The sequence below is a fragment of the Balaenoptera borealis genome, assembly GCF_965194805.1.
Source record: "Balaenoptera borealis genome assembly, chromosome: 6".
NCBI lineage: Eukaryota > Metazoa > Chordata > Mammalia > Artiodactyla > Balaenopteridae > Balaenoptera > Balaenoptera borealis.
Window position 1 is genome coordinate 53,081,538 of NC_138863.1, and position 25,338 is coordinate 53,106,875.

General features: G+C 36.3%; 1 long non-coding RNA gene across 1 annotated transcript in view; it reads left to right on the forward strand.

Moving 5' to 3' along the window:
* LOC309631331 overlaps nucleotides 1–25,338 on the forward strand; it is a 60,521-nt gene that overhangs the window by 13,979 nt on the left and 21,204 nt on the right. Inside the window, exon 1 of the long non-coding RNA XR_014246200.1 lies at nucleotides 1–25,338. This exon is cut by the window's left edge and continues 13,979 nt beyond it; it is cut by the window's right edge and continues 11,150 nt beyond it. This is a non-coding gene — a long non-coding RNA (uncharacterized lncRNA).

A 25,338-nucleotide genomic window follows, 5' to 3' on the forward strand; every position in this document is an offset into this window, starting at 1 on the left:
CATCAGAACACAGGCACCAGTCCCCTCCACCAGGAAGTAAATAAATAGTCAGTCAAGTCCAGGAAGCACAGAGAGTCCCATACAGGATAAATCCAAGGAGAAACATGCCAAGACACATATTAATCAAACTATCAAAAATTAAATATAAAGAAAAAATATTAAAAGCAGCAAGGGTAAAGCAACAAATAACATACAAGGGAATCCCCATAAGGTTAACAGCGGATCTTTCAGCAGAAACTCTGCAAGCCAGAAGGGAGTGGCAGGACATATTTAAAGTGATGAAAGGGAAAAACCTACAACCAAGACTACTCCACCCAGCAAGGATTGCATTCAGATTCGATGGAGAAATTAAAACTTTTACAGACAAGCAAAATCTAAGAGAATTCAGCACCACCAAACCAGCTTTACAATGAATGCTAAAGGAACTTCTCTAGGCAGGAAACACAAGAGAAGGAAAAGACCTACAGTAACAAACCCAAAACAATTAAGAAATGGTAATAGGAACATACATATTGATAATTACCTTAAATGTAAATGGATTAAATGCTCCCACCAAAAGACATAGACTGGCTGAATGGATACAACAACAAGACCCATATATATGTTGCCTACAAGAGACCCATTTCAGACTGAGTGACACATACAGACTGAAAGTGAGGGGATGGAAAAAGATATTCCAGGCAAATGGAAATCAAAAGAAAGCTGGAGTAGCAATTCTCATATCAGACAAAATAGACTTTAAAACAAAGACTATTACAACAGACAAAGAAGGACCCTACATAATGATCAAGGGATCAATCCAAGAAGAAGTTATAACAATTGTAAATATTTATGCACCCAACATAGGAGCTCAATACATAAGGCAAATGTTAACAGCTATAAAAGGGGAAATCAACAGTAACACAATAATAGTAGGGGACTTTAATGCCCCACTTTCACCAATGGACAAATCATCCAAAATGAAAATAAATAAGGAAACACAAGCTTTAAATGACACATTAAACAAGATGGACTTAACTGATATTTATAGGAGATCCATCCAAAAACAACAGAATACACTTTCTTCTCAAGTGCTCATGGAACATTCTCCAGGAGAGATCATATCCTGGGTCACAAATCAAGCCTTGGTAAACTTAAGAAAATTGAAATCATATCAAGTATCTTTTCCAACCACAACACTATAAGACTAGATATAAATTACAGGAAAAAAACTGAAAAAAATACAAACACATGGAGGCTAAACAATACACTACTAAATAACGAAGAGATGGCTGAAGAAATCAAAGAGGAAATCAAAAAATACCTAGAAAAAAATGACAATGAAAACACGACGACCCAAAACCTATGGGATGCAGCAAAAGCACTTCTAAGAGGGAAGTTTATAGCAATACAATCCTACCTCAAGAAACAAGAAACATCTCAAATAATCAACCTAACCTTACACCTAAAGCAATTATAGAAAGAACAACAAAAAATGCCAAAGTTAGCAGAAGGAAAGAAATCATAAAGATCAGGTCAGAAATAAATGAAAAAGAAATGAAGGAAACGATAGCAAAGATCAATAAAACTAAAAGCTGGTTCTTTGAGAAGATAAACAAAATTGATAAACCATTAGCCAGACTCATCAAGGAAAAAAGGGAGAAGACTCAAATCAATAGAATTAGAAATGAAAAAGAAGTAACAACTGACACTGCAAAAATACAAAGCACTGTAAGAGACTACTACAAGCAACTATATGCCTTAAAATGGATAACCTGGAAGAAATGGACAAATTCTTAGAAAAGCACAACCTTCGGAGACTGAACCAGGAAGAAATAGAAAATATAAACAGACCAATCACAAGCACTGAAATTGAAACTGTGATTAAAAATCTTCCAACAAAGGAAAGCCCAGGACCAGATGGCTCCACAGGTGAATTCTATCAAACATTTAGAGAAGAGCTAACACCTACCCTTCTCAAACTCTTCTAAAATATAGCAGAGGGGGGAACTCTCCCAAACTCATTCTACGTGGCCACCATCACCCTGATACCAAAAACAGACAAAGACATCACAAAGAAAGAAAACTACAGGCCAATATCACTGATGAACATAGATGCAAAAATCCTCAACAAAATACTAGCAAACAGAATCCAACAACACATTAAAAGGATCATACACCATGATCAAATGGGGTTTATCCCAGGTATGCAAGGATTCTTCAATATATGCAAATCAATCAATGTGATACACCATATTAACAAATTGAAGGAGAAAAACCATATGATCATCTCAATAGATGCAGAAGCTTTCAACAAAATTCAACACCCATTTATGATAAAAACCTTCCAGAAAGTAGGCATAAAGGGAACTTACCTCAACATAATAAAGGCCATATATGACAAACCCATAGCCAAAATTGTCTTCAATGGTGAAAAACTGAAACCATTTCCACTAAGATCAGGAACAAGACAAGGTTGCCCACTCTCACCACCGTTATTCAACATAGTTTTGGAAGTTTTAGCCACAGCAATCAGAGAAGAAAAAGAAATTAAAGGAATCCAAATCGGAAAAGAAGAAGTAGAACTGTCACTGTTTGCAGATGACATGATACTATACATAGAGATTCTTAAAGATGCTACCAGAAAACTACTAGAGCTAACCAATGAATTTGGTAAAGTAGAAGGGTACAAAATTAATGCACAGAAATCTCTTGCATTCCTATACACTAATGATGAAAAATCTGAAAGAGAAATTAAGGAAACACTCCCAGTTACCATTGCAACAAAAAGAATAAAATACCTAGGAATAAATCTACCTAAGGAGACACAAGACCTGTATGCAGAAAACTATAAGACACTGATGAAAGAAATTAAAGATGATACAATCAGATGGAGAGATATACCATGTTCCTGGATTGGAAGAATCAATGTTGTGAAAATGACTATACTACCCAAAGCAATCTACAGATTCAATGCAATTCCTATCAAACTACCACTGGCATTTTTCACAGAACTAGAACAAAAAATTTCACAATTCGTATGGAAACACAAAAGACCCCGAATAGCCAAAGCAATCTTGAGAAAAAAAACTGAGCTGGAGGAATCAGACTCCCCGACTTCAGACTATACTACAAAGCTAGAGTAATCAAGACAGTATGGTACTGGCCCCAAAACAAAAATATAGATCAATGGAACAGGACAGAAAGCCCAGAGATAAACCCACACACATATATTCACCTTATCTTTGACACAGGAGGCAAGAATATACAATGGAGAAAAGACGGTCTCTTCAATAAGTGGTGCTGGGAAAACTGGACAGCTACATGTAAAAGAATGAAATTAGAACACTTCCTAACACCACACACAGAAATAAACTCAAAATGGATTAAAGACCTAAATGTAATGCCAGACACTATCAAACTCTTAGAGGAAAACATAGGCAGAACACTCTATGACATAAATCACAGCAAGATCCTTTTTGACCCACCTCCTAGAGAAATGGAAATAAAAACAAAAAAAAACAAATGGGACCTAATGAAACTTAAAAGCTTTTGCACAGCAAAGGAAACCTTAAACAAGACGGAAAAACAACCCTCAGGATGGGAGAAAATATTTGCAAAAGAAGCAACTGACAAAGGATTAATCTCCAAAATATACAAGCAGCTCATGCAGTTCAACATCAAAAAAACAAACAACCCAATCCAAAAATGGGCAGAAGACTTGAATAGACATTTCTCCAAAGAAGATATACAGATTGCCAACAAACACATGAAAGGATGCTCAACATTACTAATCATTAGAGAAATGCAAATCAAAACTATAATGAGGTATCACCTCATACCAGTCAGAATGGCCATCATCAAAAAGTCTACAAATGATAAATGCTGGAGAGGGTGTGGAGAAAGGGAATCCTATTGTACTGTTGGTGGGAATGCAAACTGATACAGCCACTATGGAGAACAGTATGGAGGTTCCTTCAAAAACTAAAAATAGAACTACCATATGACCCAGCAATCCCACTACTGGGCATATACCCTGAGAAAACCATAATTCAAAAACAGTCATGTACCACAGTGTTCATCGCAGCTCTATTTACAATAGCCAGGACATGGAAGCAACCTAAGTGTCCATCGACAGACAAATGGATAAAGAAGATGTGGCACATATATACATGTTATATATGTTATGGCTGTTACTCAGCCATAAAAAGAAATGAAATTGAGTTATTTGTAGTGAGGCGGACGGACCTATAGTCTGTCATACAGTGAAGTAAGTCAGAAAGAGAAAAACAAATATTGTATGCTAATACATATATATGGAATCTAAAAAGAAAAAAAAATGGTTCTGAAGAACCTAGGGGCAGGACAGGAATAAAGATGCAGATGTAGAGAAGGGACTTGAGGACACGGGAAGGGGGAAGGGTAAGCTGGGACGAAGTGAGAGAGTGGCATGGACAGATATACACTACCAAATGTAAAATAGATAGCTAGTGGGAAGCATCTGCATAGCACAGGGAGATCAGCTCGGTGTTTTGTGACCACCTAGAGGGGTGGGATAGGGAGAGTGGGAGGGAGATGCAAGAGGGAGGGGATATGGGGATATATGTATATGTATAGCTGATTCACTTTGTGATACAGCAGAAACTAACACACCATTGTAAAGCAATTATACTCCAATAAAGATGTTAAAAAAAACAACAAAAAAAGAAAGTAGTACCAATTTCGATAAATGCATCTATTCTTGATAAGAGCCCTAGGAGGCTAAAAAAAAAAAAAAGTTAAACAAAATACATTTAATCCAAAAACAAAGAGAGAATTTTACTTTCATGATTATGAAAATAATTTTCATAACGCCCTGCTAGTAATTAAATATGTATTCTTTTTTCCTCTGCAGCAAAAGAGACACCTTAGAATAAATGCAAGCAACTGTCATTTCCTTCCCTAGAGGGTTGGGTCTAGAGATCCTGAAACTTCCTGGGGACTTTGCCTCAGAAAGCAAATCACTTTAGATCCATTGAAAATATTCTCAGAGGGTTGATGGAAGTGCTGCCAGAATTACTGAAGGTCACTTACTTTAGGAGGAATTAAAGGGACTTTCACTAGAGCCTAAGTGTTTTGAGGGTTTAACAGGAAATTTGTCTTAGGTAGGTCCCATGGGAAGATAGACCGATGACAGTTTCAAGTCCCTGAGATGGAGGACACTAGAATTTCCTGCTTAGTGCTCCTGAAGACAACTGGTGTCCATGAGAGTGACTGTGTATGAGAACCAAAAGAAATGCAAGCTGAAGTTTGCAAATTTAGAAATCAGAGCACTGTCACAAGGTGAGTTGGCTCCTGATGGAAGAGGCCTATGCAGGTACCTGCACCATCAAGACATGACTGCACCAGTCCACCAGCAGGACCAGATTTTGTGTCAAGGTCAGGTGGCACCGAGCAGCAATGGTACACGGATCAGACTCCCCTTTTATAGCTTCACTTAGGTGTGGAAGCTAGATTGACCCACCGCCCCATAGACTATAAAAGCCTCCACTCTGATGAGTATGAAAAGTTTCTTTCTTAGTTTTTTACATTAAATATTTCAAACCTATAGAGAAGAAAAAATAGAATAAATGCCTGTTTACCCACCACTTAGATTTATCAAACTGTAACATTCACAGCGTTTTGATGCAATATTCCTTAAGTCATTACCCACATATTTCAAGCCTCCTTTGGAACCACCCCTAATTCCATTCCTTCCTCTTTTCCCCATGTTTGTCATTCCCCTATATTTTTACATTTTTTACTATGCATTTCTGTCTTCATAAATAATATACAATATTGTTTTTAATGCTTAAAAATGTGTTTTTTAAGCATTAAAAATATTTTGCTGGAAATACCACATTTATCTGTGTATATATCACTCCTCAATTAACTTTTTGTTACTCTCCCTTGTTTTGAGATTTATTCATGTTAATTTATGTAGAGTTCTAATAATTTGTTAACATTTGTAATAAACAGCCGCACTTCATTTTCCATGTTTTACCAAGAGTTTTCCAGCCCCACCACTCTCCCTTCCCCTTCTGTCCCACATCCGGGCAATCTTACGAGAAAGGCCAGCGCTCACTCCTTTGGCATTGCGGGGAAGTTCAGGTTATGCAAGCCCCAGCCTTAGTGTGTGCGTGAAAACACTGACCCCCCAAGGTGGGTTAAGGGTTAGGAGTTAACCGCCATGGAAACCCCAAGCCAGTATCCCTTCCCTATACTCTCAAGCCATTTTTTTGACCAGCTTGGGACTCTTTCCTGTTCCCTGCAGAGAGCCACATTATATAGTGACTAATAAACCTTTAGAGACCCTCCTGATGTGTCTGACACCATAGGTCTAGATACCTGAACCAGATTTTGAGTGAAGTCTATCTAAACCTCAACAAAACGTCTAGACATGTGCAGTAATAAGGCTAGTCACCTTTGAGTCATATAAAAACCCAAAAACTTTACAAAGAATCTCCAATTTTGTCTTAATGAAAGTATATTTGTCAATATATGAGAACAGAATATATTCTATTTAATAGCTTGTGTAATAAACATTTAGACATATGGTACAAGGGTCTGTTTTTGTACTTTTGTCCTGAGTCCTGCAAGATTAAGTGCAGGTCTAACCTTGTAGAGGTCAAGTTCTCTGTAAAAGGTCATTGTGGAGTTGCTCCTTCAGAGTATTTATCATGTTTTCAATTATTCATCTGTTGGTGTAATTTTGGCTGAATCCTCTATTGGACTCTAAGCTCCATGGTAGCAGGGACTGTGTCTATGGTTGTATCAATTCTCCAGAAGGTACATGGCTGAGAGTAGGCGCTTACTAGATATTTGTTGAGTGAATAACTGATGGGTGCTGGTCTACTCCTGTGGTGAGGTGATTGCTAGACTAGGTCCCTGCTGGCACCACAGTGGCACCCCATGCCTATGCTCCAAGGTCATGGCTCTCTTTTACCTTATATTCATATACTTGAGTATCCTTCCCACAGAAAGATTGCAAAGCTAAGGTGACTAAATTGGGAGGGAGTTCCAACCTCAGTCATTTGTCTTGTTAGAACCATTTCTTTCCCCAGACCCATCAAGTTAGTATTGAGCCCACCACCAACCTCGAATCCCCCTCTTGATACCAGAACTTAAGTGCTACTTCATCTCCCCTGGCAGCTTTCCTAACTTTGACTCTCACAGTGGGGTTTGTACTAAGCATTGTTAACGTTTACCAAGGTCCAATGCTCTCTTTGTGGGTACTTGGAGAATTAAGCCTTCCTACCTCCTAGACATCAGATAAAGCCATGTGACTACATGACTAGTCGCAGCTAATGAAACGTGGGCAAAAGTGACCTACATCACTTCAGGGTCAAAGCATTTAATTGCTGGTGCTCAACAGCCCTTTCTTCTCTTGCTAACAGGATTGTAGAAGCTTGTGGTGACATGGTCACATCTTAAGATGATAGAGCATCACCAAATAAAATTTAAATCTTAAAGGAAAATGCGTATGCTTAGCTTTCAAACTAGTGAAATACTTCTTATACTTCAGAGTAAGAGATAAATTGCACCAAGGATGTTTAAAATAAACATTAGATGGAAGTGGGCTTATTTATAAATTTGGAATAGTCATTAGGTAAGCTCAACTATGTGGATTGGAGAAAAAGATTAAGTAACTCTTAAAATGTAGGTAGAGTAGAAGTCTAGAAGATGTTTCACATATTTAGCCCACATATGCATTTATATACATAAAATTTTGCAGTCTTAAGCCTTAGGATGACATATGCACAATGCTTTGAAAACTAGTACGTATTTATATTATTTTGCTAGGGCTGCCATAACAAAATACCACAGACTGGGTGGCTTAAACGACAGAAACTGTCTCACGGTTCTGCAGTTTAGAAGTCCAAAATCAAGGTGTCAGCTGGGTTGGCTGCTTCTGAGGGCTCAAAGGTAAGGATCTGTTCCAGGCTTCTCTCCTTGGCTTGCAGATGGCCATCTTCTCCCTGTGTCCCTTCACATCATCTTCCTTCTATGCATGTCTCTCTGTGTCCACATTCTCCCTTTTTATGAGGATACTAGTTATATTGGATTAGGAGATATATATGTATATATATGGAGAACCCTGACCCCTAACTAATACAGGTGAATTTTATATCATCAGAAAGTTCAGGGGATGGTTTCCTTGAGAAAGTGGCTTGCATTGAGACAATATTCATGGGCATCTAAGTATTTTTCAGATTAAAGAAGAAGCATGTATAAATGCTTTGTGATGATCTGGAACACAGTGAGCACAGAAGCCTAACTAGAAGCCAGTGTAGGTGGGAGAGAATGAGGTTGATGATGGTGTGAGATAATGCTGGAGATGGGAAGGGAGGGGCGGGCAGACCACATAAAACCTTGCATGTTTTTCATCCTAATAAGGGATCTTAAACATGGTCATTTGTCACTTCAAAATGATTTCTCTGACTTCAGTAGGAACAGGTATAAGGGAGGACACAAGAAAACCTGAAGTAAGAGTATGGTATTCCAGTTCTGACACCAGTTCTAATGTGTGTGTGTGTGTGTGTGTGTGTGTGTGTGTGTGTGCGTTTCCACACCACCAGGCAATTAACTCCATCCTGATGCCACCTACCTGGAGAGAGCATCAGATCCCACAGGGTAAGGGCTCAGTTCTACTAGACTGAACCACCGCCCACCCCACCCCCGCCCTCGCCCCGCGCCCTGTGCTTCAGATGCCAAGTGAAAGTCCAGATTGTCACCTGTGCTACTGACTGACTGGCCACAGGTTGGAGGTTGCCGTGATTTCCTCCCCCAGTTTAATTTGCCGGAGCAGCTCACAGAACTCAGAGAAACATCTTACTTACTAGATTACTGGCTTATTATAAAAGGATAGAACTTAGGAACAGTCAAATGAAAGAGATGCATAGGGTAAGGTATATGGGAAGAGGCACAGAGCTTCCATGTCCTCTCTGAGAGAACCACTCTCCCCACATCTCCATGTGTTCACCAACCTGGAAGCGCTCTGAACCCTGGCCTTTTAGGTTTTTATGAGGCCTCATTACACAGCATGGCTAATTAAATCACTGGCCACTGGCGAGTGATTCAACCTCCAGCCCCCCTCCTCTTCCCAGATGTCAGAAGGGTGGGACTGAAAGTTTGGTTGGTTTCCCTGGCATCCAACCCCCATCCTTAGGTGCTTTACAGAAGTCACCTCATTAACATAAACTCAGGTGTGGCTGACAGGGGTGTATTATGATACCAAGACACCTGTCTTGCTTTTATCACCTAGAAAATCCCAAGTGTTGTAGGAGCTCTGTGTCAGAATATATATATTTCTTACTATAAATCACAATATTACAGATATTGATCCAGATGAGAGTCATTAAGCCAGGACTAGACTGATGGCAGTAGAGATGGGCAAAGAGAGACATTTAAGATATAAAAATGACAGGACTTGATATTGGATCAGAAAAGAAGATAACAAGATTGTATAAATAGATAAACGGTGGTGCCATTCTCTGAGCTAGGAAACTCTGATTTGAGAGGAAATATCAATTCAATTTGAGACTTGTTGAATATGAGGTAATTTTGACAGTCCAAGAGGAGATGTCAATTAGACAGCTGGATATATGGTTCCAGATTTCAGAGGAGAGAGTATCATAAAAGTGAGGAGACAGCCTAAGATTGAAAACTGAAGAATTTCACCTTTAATGATCCGTTCATATAGAATGAACTAGAGGAGAAATGCCCAGCAGTGTAGAAGAAAAACCGGCTGATTGCTTTTTCAAGGAAACAAAAGGAAGAAAGTGCTTCATGTAGGAGTGAGTGGTCAAGAACATTACTGCTGCTGGGACCTGTCTAAGAACACAAGTTTCACTGGGCAGGGATCTTTGTTTTCTTCTCTAATATGGCCCAAGTGTTCAGAACGTCCCTAGAACATAGTAGGCGCTCAATAAATAATTATCAAATGTTGAATAAAGTAAGATTAAGACCAAAAAGTCCCTTTTGGATTCAACTATGAGGTTATGAGTGAATTTTGCCATTACTCTTTTGATGGAGTGATAGATGAGGGAGTGGAATTGGAGTGGTTGAGGAGGGTGTGGGATAGGAGGAAATAAAGCGATATGAGCGTAGACAACTCTTCTGGGAAAGCTGGCTGTGATGGGGGAAAAGGGAATGTGGGGTCCAGGGAAGGTTTTAATTTTGCTTAGTTTTTTAATAGGAGAATGTCCAAAAACTTGAAAGGACTGGGTTGAGAGTGGGAGTTGAATGTTCCACAGAGGGAAGGGAAAACCAACAGTGTGGATTCTTGAAAAAGCAGAGTGGTAGAGGTCTAAGCACAGATGGAGTCATTGGTCTTAGGTAGCTGGAGGGAAATGTCCTTAACTGTAATAGGAGTAAGGGAAATAAAATAGGTGCTGATGTAGTTAGATTGTATGTTTGAAAATGAAGGAATGAATACACATCAAGTAGTTCAATATGGTCTTTGTAAAAGAGGTGGTGAGATTATTTGCTAAGATAATAGAGAAAGGTGAGACAGAGACAGGGGTTGGATGTTTGAGGAAAGGGCTATCAGTTCAAATAGCTGATATAAAAAGGGAATAAGTTGACTAGGACCTAAGAGTAATTGAATAGCACTGAAGGCCCATTTGAGATTGGTCATTATTAATTTATAGAAAAATACATCTACTTTGTCTTGTAAGGATGATGAGGGTACCATCCTAAAAATTTTTGCTTCACAGCTACAGAAACAAGATGAATTAGAAAACACCAGCTCTGCCATTTATGCTGGGCACAAATGAAATAGACTTGTTTACCTATGTGTCCCTAGAGACTTAGTACATTTCCCCAGGCAAAAACGGTAAGTCATTCAATTTGAAAATGAATTTTAAATGTCCAAAATCCTCTTAATGAATTCATTTACAGTACATTGATATAAATATATGTTTATCTTTGTAATATTGGTAAATTGATTTATTTGACCATGTGTTTATGTGAGTTTAAATTCACTGATGCTAACAGCAAACATGGATTTGAAGCAACAAAATGCTTTTGTTTTTGTCAATATGACCACTCTTTAAATGTATGTACTCCAACATGTTGGAGTTAATTTGACTTGGAAACTGACTTGTTAAAGATTAAATTACTAAATCCATCAAATCCATATCTAGACCTCTAACAAAATTTATAGCTCTTTTGGACATAAAATCACAGGGTAGAGCAAACTAAGAGAAACTAAACACAGTATTATGCAAATAAGTTAGGATGTTTTAACAACTGACATTCATTATTCATTTTTGATAGGTGATAATCAGCTAAATTGGCATGCCACTTTTAACTTTTAATCATGGTAAAATTATTTTTAATTCGATAATACTTTGATAATACTTTTAGTTTGATAATATTCAGCTCCATTTACAAAGTAAAGGTAGAATAATGTTAACATTTGGTCAATTCAGATTTTCATTATGTTAATTGTACACTGTATTCTTTACAGAAAACACATGCTTGAGTACATGCAATATTTTGATTATGCATCAAAATGAAAGAATAAAAAGTATAACCATATTGTAATCATTTTTCTTTTTTATAGTTGATCTTCACATTTTAAAATTAGGCAATTTGAATTCTTCACAGATACAGTGTTAAGAAACTGATTATGTTTGTGTTTGTAGAAAAGAAACTGCATACAAACTATGTTTACTATTCTTGAAGGAAATGTCTCTTCTAGGGGATTTATTTTCCAATGACAATTGAATTGAAGATAACTAACGAAGAACTGTTAACTAAATCAATTTTAGGGCTTTACATTTCACTAATAATTTAGGTCATTATTAGGTTTTTATGAGGATCTTCCAATTCCTATTTCTCTGTATTATAATTTAGAGGAATTATAAATAGCACAGACTATAGAATGCAAACTTTAGGAAATATCCTAGATAATTTAATCCAAAAAAAAATTGGAAAAAGCCATAATTTAGCTATGTTTGTGGAGGCCTCCAGTGGTTTTTTATCTATTGATAAATGCTTATGATTAGATCTCACAAAGAATTGTTTGGAAGTCAACCATGATGAAATTTCACTTTAGCAAACATTGTGTCAACAGAGAATGGTAATTTAATAGACTCCCTTGGATAATAACCAGTGACACAATCTGCTTCTCTGAGGTCCACTTATCAGATAGGATGAATCATTTTGAAACAAAATGAAAAGATGTTTCTATAATTGCCATTATTCTTGTTTTTCTAATGCAGCTTGTGTTTATATAGACACATTTAAAGTAAACACCCTAGTAATTGCTGTGATTGAAAGAATTACCTACTCTGCCAGGGATGTAGATTCCAGGTATATAGTAAGTGGCATAGTATTTGAGACAATTTTGAAAACAGGGCTGGAACTAAAGGTTTAAGGAGAGGAGAAATGGGTCAGCACTTGAAGAAATGTAATATGAGAAATAACAACTTAATGAACCTGAAGTCATGTCAGAACTTAATACTCATCAATTTAAGGCCTTTATGGTTCTGCCCATCACAGAAATAAGTTAGCACCCAGATCCTCCCGTTTTATCATCAGTGGTGTACAATATAGAATGCCCATACTCCTACATCCAGATTATGGAAATTTGCTTTGTTTCCTCATAGAGGGTATTTTAAAATCTATGCATGTTTTTCTTAATTTCCCTCCAAAACATCCCCAAACACATGGTATTTTGTAAGTTATTCTCTCTGCTTGAAATGTCTTTCCTTACTCCATTGCCTTGCCCCAAACTCCTTCCAACTTCTTGTCTGCTCAGTTTCTTCTTCCTTTACCTTTGGGAGATCACTGATGTTCTCCTTTCTGGGCAACATCATCCCTCACCTTTTGCTTTCTTCTCCACATCACATCTCACTGACCCCTATTCAGATTTGGCCCTCCCATTTCTAGGTAACCATAAAAATCTGTTCACAACTTCATTATAATAATTCACTTTATCTTTTAACTGTTTGCTTATTCGAACATTCCACTGTTGGATTATGGGCCTCTGGATGGCAGTAATTCGGCCCTATTTTTCTTTGTATTTCCAGTGCATAACACATTTCTTCTCTGTATATTGATACCTTGTCAACATAAGTCGTGTATGAAATAGAGAACTGAGAGTTTCCTTATTTATTCACTGGAACACTTTGTATATATTGCAAATATTTTCTCTTGATGTTTCATTTGTCTTTTATTTTGGGTGTTTCTTGCTGTACAGAAAATGTTAATATTCATGATGTCAAATCTGCCAATATTTTCCACGATGGCTTGTGTTTCATTTTTCATTTAGGAAGATTGTTCCTATATGAAAATTGTGAACATGTTTTTCTGTATTTTCTTTCAATACTTTTTATTAATTTTGTTTTTCAGTCTTCTTAAGAACAGTACATTGTTTAATGGCCATTTCGATTAAAGTAACATTGGAGAATTTTATAATCATCACTGTTTAGGGAAAAGAAGCTGAAACCTCTGACCTTTATAGGGGCAATTTCAGTTTTCCATGACTCAGAACTTCTGGAAAAATGAAGGCCTAGTGAATTAATGGCAATATGTAATATAGGACTGCTACTAGAACTATGAAATGCCCCCCAAAAAGCAGGATTCAAGGAAGTATTTTTTGGCTAATGGGATACAGTTCATACAGAGGAAATAATGGTTTAATTAATTTTTCCTAGGTTTTAATGAATTGGGGGGTTATTGAAATGTCATTGTTTGAAAATGTACACTTTTTATTCATTGCTGGCATACAGAATGTATTAGTTTGCTAGGGATGCCATAGCAAAGTTGCAAAGACTGGCTGGCTTAAACAACAAAAAAGTATTTTCTCACAATTCTGGAAGCTAGAAGTATGATACTGAGGTGTCACAGTGTTGGTCTATTCTGAGGTTTCTCTCCTTGACTTGTAGTTGGCTGGCTTCTCACTATGTCTTCACATGGTCTTCCCTGTGTGTGTCTCTGTGTCCTAATCTCCTCTTCTTATAAGGATACCAGTCATATTGGATTAGGACTGACCTTAATGACATAATTTCAACTCAATTACCTCTTTAAAGACTCCATCTCCAAATAAAGTCACATTCTGAGGTATTGGGGGGTTAGCACTACAACCCATGAATTTGGCGGGGGACACAATTCATCCCATAATCTAAGAATTCATTGATAAACCTTGTATCCCGCAAGTTGCTAATTTTATTGTTTCTAACTCCATTCTGCTTTTCAGTGGTTTTCTGCTTAGCTTCTTAGCCACTTTCTCTGAGAAGCTTAAAAATAGGATAAATGTCTAGAGGAGAAAAGCACTGAGAACTGGCGTTATTGCTCTGTGTCTCCCATCTCACATGGCTCTTGGTCCCTTTAATCACAGGGTCCTGGACTCCTGACATTTGTCTCTCTAGTCTTGTGAGATTGTGCTCCGCTGGCATCTCTACCTCTTCACCATGACCTTCTGCCTGGATTCAGTCTCTGAATCAAAGCCAAGATACACAAATGCTCATGGGGAAGAAGTAACTCACAGAATATTGGTTCACCTTTCTGTGGTTCTCCTCCTTCTGGGATCTCAGTTTTTCAAGACCTGGTTGCCTCAGCAGCCCTGCGATGCCTCAAATACATAAATTTATAGATAGATAAATCTGGCTATTCTGGTGATTTTGGTAGACATATTGTCTTCCCCAGCTAGTCTATTCCAGCTTGAAGCAGAAGTCTTCCATGAGAGAATCCATTTGTCTCTGGAAATCTGCCATCATTTAAAATACCAACTCTCAGTTAACCTAAAAACATCAACTTCCTAACGTAAATTGGACGTGAAGCTAAGATAATTTCCTTAATTGCCAAGTTAAATGTCAGTTCAATTATATTATTCTAAAGAGATTTAGTTGATAGCACCATTGTAGAACATATGAACATTTTATTCTATTTAAAAGGAAATCATAAGTTCCTGTGCTTTCTTCAAGCAATTAAGTTAGTTTTTAGTATGTATACTAAGAAAAAAAGGAAGTAAAAAATAATTTTTTTTCTACAAATAAGAAAAATGTCTAAAATGCAATTAAACAATTTCTCTTGAATAATGTTTTTAGAGCAGGATATTTACTATATCCAGAACATATTTAGTAATAAATATTAGCCCTTTTATCATTATATATTAGGGCTAACCGGATGAAAAACTGTGCATATAATGACTAAAATAGGTTTTGCAATTTAATGTTTAACATAATCTTTGTTCAGTAATAGAAAATACCAGTTTTGTTTACTTATTAATAGAAGTCACAATTTTATTCCACTTTCCATTGCTGACACTGATTAATGACCACTATTAACACATCTGAATTTATATGTAAAACTAATTTTCCATGGATCATTTAGGACCTAGACCAGTCATCTTGCATAACTCTGAGATTAACCAGTTATATTTATATTAGTAAATTACCATACATGAATAGTACTGTTTTTCTATTAAGAATGGCATATTCTACATTAAGAAAGAAGTTTTAAAAAATGTTTTTCTTTTAAAAAATGATTTTCCTTCGACTCCCTGTTCATTCTATCTACTCAAGTTGCTTCAGTTTGCCGTTGTTTTAAAGATGTGTTAGAAGTCAGAAAAAAGAATATTACCTTAAAGCTTTAACAATGATAATTCAAAAGTTATCAAAACTGACTGCTCATATCAGGGTTGATTAAGCATGCAAGTTCTAGAATTAGAATGCCTGTGTTTCAGTCCTGGTTCTACAACTTATTAGATGTCTGACTTGTGCAAGTTTCTTAACCTTTCTATCTTAGTACCTGATCTATGATTTAGAGATATGAATACTACCCAATATTTCTCAAGGGGTTATTTGAGTTAACACATTCTTGGTACTTAGAACAGTGTCTGGTACACAGTAAGCACTAAATAAGTGTTAGCTACTATCATTTTTATACAGGTGAAATTAAATTAAAATAGATTGAGACAGTCTAGAAAGGTAAATCCAGAGGGTAAATTAGAATTTGGGAGTTGGAGATAGAAGCGAGTCCCACATATTTTGATTTGGTGATAATTTGACCAAATACTTGCATTCCATAGCCAGCTTACTGAGCTACTATATTTTCAGCAACCTTTTCTGTGTTTTCTATTTCTCTCCTTCCCTCTTTCATACTGCTTCATTAAACATTCCAGCTTTCTGTCATCTTCTATCCCTACTCTGGCGCTTACCTTTACTTATTTGATAAAAATCCTAATTATATCTTATCTTAAAATTCACCAACCTAACAAAAAAGGCATTCCTGGTATCATCTTAGATTCTCTCCTCAATTATGTTTTTACCACCAAGCATCTCAAAAATGTTAGTTACACTGGCTGATTCTCTCTCTCTCTCTCTCTCTCATACACACACACACACACACACACACACACACATTTACTCACACATGCTAAAGAGGTTATGATGAAAAACTTTAAGCTAGAAAGGCAGAAAGTATGCAAAAATACAGAAGAGATAAGGTGCATATTTCTGGAGCATCCGTTTTGCTCGGTGGCATGTAATTACAACAGTGAGAGTGCTCTATTTAAAAAGGGCATATATTAAGAGTAGAATGTACTAATTATGTGAAAATTTTAAGATAAATAATAAGAGTTTAAAAAATTGAATTAAGATGTTGGCTTAAGTTTTCTCTCCAGACCTCCAGAGGTATATAATATCTGGATAAAATCTGGTCCTCCCACACTTAGTAGATGCTATGATTGAAAAGTGGATGCAGGGGATGACAGCCTGATCTTTCAACTGTAGAATTCAGTATTAAAACTTATTCTAATGGTTTCATGCAATGATGATTTTAGTCTGAATCATTTTCTTGAGGAATTATCAAATGGTGATTCAGTTATTTGCTTTGCATTTTTTAGTCATAACTGTTCTGTTAAATAATAATACTCTACCTTGATTTTTGTCATTTAACAATGCCTAGGAGATCTTCCTTATTCCTTTTCTGTGGCTGTATTATATTTTATTGTGATAATGTACCATAGTTTATTGAATGAGTTTTCTATGGAAGAACAATGGAATCATATCCATTTTTTTGCTATTATAAATAATATCAGAGTAAATAACCTTGAGTATGAGTAATTTTTAAAATTTTGCAATATATTTTTTGAGATAGATTCCTAGAATTGACAATGCAAGGTCAAAGGATAAATGCATATTTTATAAGATAAAAATCTGCCTTTCTTATACTTTACATCCTCTTGCCCAATTATCCCAATGTTTATAATATTATGACAATATCAATAATATGACAGCTTAGCAAAATAACATGATTACATTTCCTTTGTTGTATTTTGTTTTATTTTTTCTGAAACTAAAAATGTCTTTTCATTATTTTCAATTATATTATTTTCCACAAGGCCAAATTAGTTAATCAATCAGTCCTGTTTTAATCCTGGATCCCTCTGTCCTCATTCTTGAATCTATGAACAGCTCTTGCCCTAAGGTTGTCCCTTGTCATTTCCTGGAAAATCCCTTTGGTTTTTGTTGTGTAGGAACCTCTGTTACTTAGATCCTGAAACTTGTTCTTTCGTGGAGTAAATCGCCCAGCTTCCTGAGAAAGGGTTCACACAAGGTAAAATTTTTGAGGACTTACATGTCTGAAAATGTCTTTTTCTTCTACTCTCACACTTTATTGCCTGTCACACTGGATATAAAACTTAGGTCAGAAGGCAATGTCCCTCAGAACTTTGAAGATTTTATTTCAATTCCTTTCTCTTTCCAACATTGTTTTTGAGATGTATGATGCTATTTGAGTTCCTGTGTCTTCATTTGTTTGGAAGATCATGACCAGATCAGATGCTGGCTTAATGAGGAACAAGAAATAGAACACAGAAGTATGGGACTGTGGCACAGCAAGGCTTCCATCATGTGTTATTAGTTATTAATTATAAACCTTTGAGTGCTAATGTAGCCCTATTCTACCCAGTGTTGCAAAATCAATGAGTCTGTACTTTTTGACCTCCTCTCACCTGCTTACTCCTTACTCCTCATGAACTGCCTTGACCATGTAACTTCCAGTACACCTCTGTGAAGAGCCAAGAAGCCATATTTGTTTACTTGTATCCATGTATTTCTTTTTTTTTGGCCTATATTAATATTTTTCTTTTTTACTGAAGTATAGTTGATGTACAAAATTATATAACTTACAGGTGTACAACATAGTGATTCATAATTTTAAAAGATTATTATAGTTATTATAAAATATTGGCTATATTCCCTGTATTGTACAATACTTTCTTGAAGTTTATTTTTCATATAATAGTTTATACACCTTAATCCCCTACCCCTATCTTAACTCCTGCCTCTCTTCCCTTTCCCTACTGTTAATCACTAGTTTGTTTTCTATATCCATGAGTCTGTTTCTTTTTTCGTTATATTCATTAGTTAATTTTTTAGATTCCACATACCAGTGGTATCATACAGTACTTGTCTTTCTCTATATGACTTATTATATTTAGTATAATATCTTCCAAGTCCATCCATGTTGTGGTAAATGGCAAAATTTCATTCTTTTTATGGCTGAGTAGTATTCCATTATACACATGTATGTATGTATGTGTGTATATATATATGCCACAGCTTCTTGATTCATTCATCTGTTGATGGACACTTAGGTTAGTTCTGTATCTTGGCAATTGTAAATAATACTGCTATGAACATCAGGGTTACTATTTCTTTTCAAATTAGTGTTTTCATTTTTCTCGGATATATACCCAGGGGTGGAATTGCTGGATCATATGGTAGTTCTATTTTCAGTTTTTTGAGAACCCTTCATACTGTTTTCCACAGTGGCTGCACTAATTTACATTCCCACCAACAGTGTACATGGGTTCCCTTTTCTCCACAACCTCGCCCACATTTGTTGTTTGTGCTCTTTTTGATAATAGCCAAACTGACAGGTGTGAGATGATATCTCACTGTGGTTTTGATTTGCATTTTTCTGATGATTAATGATGTTGAGCATCTTTTCATGTGCCTGTTGGCCATCTGCATTTCCTCTTTGGAAAAATGTCTAGTATTCAGTTCTGCCAATTTTTAAAATCAGGTTGTTCGGTTTGTTTTGATGTTGAGTTGTATGAGCTGTTTATATATTTTGGATATTAACCCCTTATTGGTCATATCATTTGCAAATATTTTCTCCCATTTAATAGATTTTCTGGTTTTTTTTGTAGATGGTTTCCTTTGCTGTGCAAAAGCTTTTAAGCTTAATTAGGCCCCATTTGTTTATTTTTGCTTGTATTTTCTTTGCTTTAGGAGACAGATACAAAAAAATATTGCTACAACGTATGTCAAAGAGTGCTCTGCCTACATTTTTCTATAGGAGTTTTATGGTTTCCGGTCTTACATATAGGTCTTTAATCCTCTGTGAGTTTATTTTTGTATATGGTGTTAGAGAATGTTCTAATTTCATTCTTTTACACAATCTGGCTGTCCAATTTTCTCAGCACCACTTACCGAAGAGATTGTCTTTTCTCCATCATATATCCTTGCCTACTTTGTTGTAGACTAATTGACCATAAGTTCATGGGTTTATTTCTGGGCTCTCTATTCTGTTTCACTGGTCTATGTGTCTGTTTTTGTGCCAGTACCATACTATTTTGATTACTGTAGGTTTGTAGTATAGTATGAAGTCAGGGAGCATGATTCCTCCAGCTCTGTTCTCCTTTCTCATGAGTGTTTCAGCTACTCAGGGTCTTTTGTGTTTCCACACAAAATTTTAAAATTATCTGTTCTGGTTCTGTGAAAAAGGTCATTGATATTTTCATAGAGATTGCATTGAATGTGTAGATTGCCTTGGGTAGTAGGACCATTTTAACAATATTGAGTCTTCCAATCCAAGAAAATGGTATATTTTTCCATCTGTTTGTATTGTCTTCAATTTCTTTCATCAGTGTATTATAGTTTTCTGAGTACAGGTCTTTTACTGCCTTAGGTGGGTTTATTCCTAGGTGTTTCATTCTTTTTGACTGTTTCCTTAATTTCTCTTTCTGCTGCTTTGTTGTTAGTGTAAAGAAATGCAACAGATTTCTGTATGTTAATTTTGTATCCTGCAACTTTACCAAGTTCATTGATGAGCTCTAGCAGTTTCCAGGTGGTATCATTAGGATTTTCTATGTATAGTATCATGCCATCTGCAAACAGTGACAGTTTTACTTCTTTCTTTCCAATTTGGATTCCTTTTATTCCTTTTTCTTCTCTGATTGCTGTGGCTAGGACTTCCAAAACTATGTTGAATGAAAGTGGTGAGAGTGGGCATCCTGTCCTGTTCCTGATCTTAGAGGAAATGCTTTCAGCTTTTCACCACTGAAAATGATGTTAGCTGTGGGTTTGTCATTTATGTCCTTTATTATGTTATGTTCCCTCTATGCCCATTTTCTGGAGTTTTTTTTAAATCATAAATGGATGTTGAATTTTATGAAAAGTTTTTCTTCATCTATTGAGATGATCATATGGTTTTTTATTCTTTAATTTGTTAATGTGGTATATCACATTGATTGACTTGCGAATACTGAAAAATCCTTGCATCCCGAGGATAAACCCCACTTGATCATGGTGTATCATCCCTTTAATGTATTGCTGGATTCGGTGTGTTACTACTTTGTTGATGACTTTTGCATGTATGTTCATCAGTGATATTGGCCTGTAATTTTCTTTGTTTGTGATGTCTTTGCCTGCTTTTGGTTTCAAAGTAATGCTGGCCTCATAGAATGAGTTCAGAAGTGTTCCTTCCTCTGCAATAGTTTGGAATAGTTTCAGATGAATAGGTGTTAACTCTTCTCTAAATGTTTGGTAGAAATCACGTGTAAAGCCATCTGGTCCTGGACTTCTCTATCTTGTGAGATTTTTAAATTACTGATTCAATTTAATTATTGGCAATAGGTCTGTTCACATTTTAAAAATTTCTTCTGGTCTGGTATTGGGAGGTTGTACATTTCTAAACATTTTTTCATTTCTTCTAGCCTGTCCATTTTATTGGCACATTGCTGTCTGTAGTAGTCTCTTATGATCTTTTGTATTTCTGTGGTGTCTCTGTTTTCCATAATCTGATTTTATATATTTGGACCCTCTCTTTTTTTTCTTGATGACTCTGGCTAAATGTTTATCAATTTTGTTTATCTTTTTAAAGAACTAGGTTTTAGTTTCATTGATCTTTTCTGTTTCTATTTAGTCTCCATTTGATTTATTTCTACACTGATCTTTAGGATTTCTTTCCTTCTACTAACTTTGGGTTTTGTTTGTTCTTTCTCTAGTTCCTTTAGGTCTAAGTTTAGGTTGTTTGAGATTTTTCTTGTTTCCTGAGGTAAGCTTGTATTGCTATAAACTTCCCTCTTATAACTGCATTTGCTGCATCCCATAGGTTTTGGATCATCATGTTTTCATTTTTTCATTTGTCTCTAAGTATTCTTTGATTTGCTCTTTGATGTCTTCAGTGACTCACTGGTTGTTCTGTAGCATACTGTTTAGCCTCCATATGTTTGTGTTTTTTACAGTTTTTTTCTTGGAGTTGATGGCTAGTCTCACAGTGTTGTGGTCGGAAAAGATGCTTGATAGCATTTCAATTTTCTTAAATTTACTGAGGCTTGTTTTGTGACCTAGCATGTGAATGTTCCATGCACACTTTAAAAGAATGTATTCTGAAGCTTTCAGACGTGATGCTCTACATATTTCAATTAAGTCATTTAAGGCCAGTGTTTCTTTATTGATTTTCTCTCCGGATGATCTGTCCAGTGATGTAAGTGGGGTGTTAAAGTCTCCTACTACTACTGTGTTACTGTCAATTTCTCCCTTCAGGCCTCTTAATATTTGCTTCATGTTTTTAGATGCTCCTATGTTGGGTGCACATATATTTGCAATTGTTATGTCTTCTTCTTGGATTGATCCCTTGATCATTACGAAGTGTTCTTCTTTGTCTCTTGTAGTAGTTTTTACTTTAAAGTCACTTTTGTTTTATGTAAATATCTCACCCAGCTTTCTTTTGATTTCCATTTGCATGGAATACCTTTTTCCATCCTCTCACTTTCAGTCTGTGTGTGTCTATATATCTGAAGTGAGTCTCTTGTAGGCAGCATACCTACATGTATTGTTTTTGCATCCATTCAGTCACTCTTTGCCTTTTGATTGGAGCATTTATTCCATATACTCTTGAGGTAATTACTGAGATGTACGTTCTTATTGCTGTTTTAATTGTTTTGGGATTGCTTTTGTAGGTCTTTTCTTGTTCCCCTTTTTCTTTTGTTCTCTTTTTGTGTGTGTGTGATTTGATGACTATCTTTAGTGTTATTTTTGGATTCCTTTTTCTTTTTTTGTGTGTATATCTATTAAAGATTTTTGGTTTGTGGTTACCATGAGGTTTTTATATAGCTATATATACACACACACACATACATATATACATATATACTCTATTATTTTAAGTTGTTGATCTCTTAATTTCACATGCCTTTTTACAACCCTGCATTTGTAGTCTCTTCCCCTCACAATTACTGTTTTTAATATCATATTTTACACCTAATTGTTTTATTTATCCCTTAACTGCTTGTTGTGGATATAGATGATTTTACTACTTTTGTCTTTTAAACTTCCTCCTAGTTTTCTGTGTGGATGATTTCCTATATTTATTGCATGTTATCCTTTACTGATGAGATTTTTCATGCTGTAATTTTCTTGTTTCTAGTTGTGGCCTTTTCTATTTCACCTGCAGAAGTTCCTTTAACATTTGTTGTAAAGCTGGTTTGGTGGTGCTGAATTATTTTAGCTTTTGCTTGTCTGTAAAGCTTTTGATTTCTCTGTAAAATCTGAACAAGAGCCTTGCTGGATATTCTTGGGTGTAGGTTTTTCCCTTCCATCACTTTACATATATGGTGCCACTCCCTGCTGGTCTGCAGAGTTTTTGCTGAAAAATCAGCTGATAGCCCTATGAGAGTTCCCTTGCATGTTATTTGTTGCTTTTCCCTTGCTGTTTCTAATATTCTCTCTTTATCTTTATTTTTTGTCATTTTAATTACAGTGTGTGTTGGTGTGTACCTTTTGAGTTCACCCTGTATGGGACTCTCTGTGCTTCCTGGACTTGCACAACTGTTTCCTTTCCCAGGTTAGGGATGTTTTCAGCTATTAGGTCTTCAAATATATTCTCAGCCCCTTTCTCTCTCTCTCTTCTCCTTCTGGGACCCCTATAGTGCAAATATTAGTGCACTTGATGTTGTCCCAGAGGTCTCTTAACCTGTCTTCATTTTTTTCATTCTTTTTCTTTCTTCTGTTCACCATCAGTGATTTCCACTACTCTGTCTTCCAGCTCACTGATCCATTCCTCTATATTATTTAGTCTACCGTTGATTCCTTCTAGTGTATTTTTAATTTCAGTCATTGTATTCTTCATCTCCGTTTGGTTGTTCTTTATATTTTCTAAATCTATGTTAAAAACCTCTAACTTCTTGCTCTGTGCATCCATTCTTCTCCTGAGTTCTTGGATCATCTTTATAATCACTATCCTGAACTCCTTCTTAGGTAGATTGCCTATCTCCACTTGACTTAGTTCTTCTTCTGGAGTTTTATCTTGTTCCTTCATCTGGAACATGTTCCTCTGTTGTGTCATTTTGCCCAAGTTGCCGTTCGTATTTTTATTTCACTAGTAGGTTGGTTATGTTTCTCCACCTTGGAGAAGTGGCCTTCTGTAGGAGACGTCCTATGCATCCCAGCAGTGCACTTTCCTCTCATTACCCAGGCTATATGCTCTCCCTATGAGGGCTGCATACTTTCTTTGGTATTCCTCTCATAGATCTTAGGTGATAGAAATCCCTGCTCCATTAATACAGATTCTACTCATTCAGTTTACTTTTGATCCCCAAATGCTTGGTTTAACTCTCTAGACTACTGTTGATTTATGTCCTATTCTCTTTGTTCCTGTGTGTTTATACATTTTGAATGAGAATTTTGGGAGCTGGAGAAGAGATACATGCATATGCTTTTCACTGCGTTAAACTATGAATCCATCTTCATGTTATTTAACTTGATTTTTCACCATTGAATTGTACGTGAGTAGGTAAAAAAGATCACAGAGGAAAAATACTGGCGGTGATAGACAGTGTTCTTAATGGAGTGGTATTTGAGCTGAGATCTGATAAATAAGTAGAAGTAAATCAATTGAAAGTAAGGCAGTGGACATGGCAGAAAGCACTCCATCCAGGCCAGGGAGAAGCATATGCAGAGAATCTATGAAGCTAGAGGGAGAATGAAGCTTGAATGAAAGCTTCACCCAAGGCGGAGAGGAAAGTCCACTTCGAGACCAGGTTGCAGAACTAGGCAGAGGTGGTATTATGAAAGACTTTGGACACTTATTTAGAAATGTGGACTTAATTCTGATGGCCTTTGGAAGGTTTACGCAAGGAAGTTACATGATAAGATTCAGTTTAGAGAAATCATTCCCATTGAAGTATGGGGAATAAATTGGAAAGAGACAAAAACTGACACACACAACAATAATGTATTGCAGTGGTCCATATGAAAGAAATGGTAATGAGGGTTGGTGATCAGGCAACATGAGGAGAAATGGATAAATATATATCAGAGATTTTTAATAGTAAAGTTGGATTATTGGAATTGTTGGTAAATTTATTATGGCATGTAATGAGAGGTAGGTATTCAAGATGATTCCTAGGTTTCAGATTTGCAAGACTAGATGGATATTGGTGCCATCTATTGAGATAGGAAGTACAGGAGGAAGGCCAGGTTTGGGGGGAAAGATTACAAATTCTGTTTTAGATAGTTTTCATTTGGTGCATGAGATATCAAGTAGGCAGCTGAAATATGGCCTGGACCTCTGAAGAGAGTTCTAGGTTGGAGAAACAAATTTACAAGCTATGTGGATGATAATAAACGTCATGGGTATGGTTTGAATCACCTCAGAAGAGAGGAGAGAGTGAAGAGAGAAAATGCCTACACTCTTCAAGAAGAAAGGCTCACCAATACAAAACTTGTAATTCAATAAAGGTTAACTCTATACAAGGATAAGAGTATAAACTTCTCGCCTCTACTATAGAGCCTGGCAATAATTCAGCATATGTGATTGAACTGAACAACAAAAACAACAAAGACAACAATTACTAATCGTAAAGCTCTTTAAAATTCATCTTTCTAGGTCAGATAGCTAGTGGGAAGCAGCCGCATAGCACAGGGAGATCAGCTCAGTGCTTTGTGACCACCTAGAGGGGTGGGATAGGGAGGGTGGGAGGGAGACGCAAGAGGGAGGAGATATGGGGATATATGTATATGTATAGCTGATTCACTTTGTTATACAGCAGAAACTAATGCACCATTGTAAAGCAATTATACTCCAGTAAAGATG